This window comes from Anomaloglossus baeobatrachus, chromosome 10, assembly GCF_048569485.1.
Source record: "Anomaloglossus baeobatrachus isolate aAnoBae1 chromosome 10, aAnoBae1.hap1, whole genome shotgun sequence".
Lineage (NCBI taxonomy): Eukaryota > Metazoa > Chordata > Amphibia > Anura > Aromobatidae > Anomaloglossus > Anomaloglossus baeobatrachus.
Window position 1 is genome coordinate 213,250,544 of NC_134362.1, and position 808 is coordinate 213,251,351.

Sequence of the window (808 nt, forward strand, 5' to 3'; positions counted from 1 at the left end):
TGTGTCTGTGTGTGTGATGTCTGTGTGTGTGTGTGTGTGTGAGTGTAATGTGTCTGTGTTCTATGTCTCTGTGTGTGTGTGTGTGATGTGTCTGTGTTCTATGTCTCTGTGTGTCTGTGTGTGTGTGTGTGTGATGTGTCTGTGTTCTATGTCTGTGATGTCTGTGTGTGTGTGATGTGTCTGTGTTCTATGTCTCTGTGTGAGTGTGATGTGTCTGTGTTCTATGTCTCTGTGTGTGTGTGTGTGTGTGTGATGTGTCTGTGTTCTATGTCTGTGATGTCTGTGTGAGTGTGATGTGTCTGTGTTCTATGTCTCTTTGTGTGAGTGTGATGTGTCTGTGTTCTATGTCTCTGTGGGTGAGTGTGATGTGTCTGTGTTCTATGTCTGTGATGTCTGTGTGTGTGTGATGTGTCTGTGTTCTATGTCTCTGTGTGAGTGTGATGTGTCTGTGTTCTATGTCTCTGTGTGTGTGAGTGTGATGTGTCTGTGTTCTATGTCTCTGTGTGTGAGTGTGATGTGTCTGTGTTCTATGTCTCTTTGTGTGAGTGTGATGTGTCTGTGTTCTATGTCTCTGTGGGTGAGTGTGATGTGTCTGTGTTCTATGTCTCTGTGTGTGTGTGTGTGTGTGTGATGTCTGTGTGTGTGTGTGTGATGTCTGTGTGTGTGTGTGTGTGATGTGTCTGTGTTCTATGTCTGTGATGTGTGTGTGTGTGTGTGTGTGTGTGTGTGTGTGTGTGTGTGTGTGATGTGTCTGTGTTCTATGTCTGTGATGTCTGTGATGTCTGTGTGTGTGTGTGTGTGTGATGTC